The following is a 336-nucleotide window of genomic DNA, read 5'->3' as shown; positions in this document are numbered from 1 at the left end:
AATCTCTCACATAGCCTCAGGGTACAAATTTGGATTATTAAACACAAATATTAAAATTACTTTGCTACAAAAAGAGCCATTCCTCAAGATATAAGAAAAAAGGGCAAACCATAAATTGTGTCTATGTCCCCATCTTCTGCTGTAATATAGTATTCAGGAAATATTTTGTTTAAAATAATCATCAAAAGTAGCCTCAAACCACAAAGCCAAAAGCAGAAATAAGAGCAGCCACATTAGGTAGACTGCTGCAGCTATACGTATACAAAGCAAGAAGAGATACTCACATTCAATATGCCGCCATAAGGGTAGGTACGGAAGTGGAGAGGGAGGAAGGAG

Source organism: Bison bison, unplaced genomic scaffold (genome assembly GCF_000754665.1).
Source record: "Bison bison bison isolate TAMUID 2011002044 unplaced genomic scaffold, Bison_UMD1.0 scf7180017858731, whole genome shotgun sequence".
Taxonomy (NCBI): Eukaryota; Metazoa; Chordata; class Mammalia; order Artiodactyla; family Bovidae; genus Bison; species Bison bison.
The sequence above is the reverse complement of the archived record's forward strand: the minus strand, read 5'-3'. Positions refer to the sequence as shown.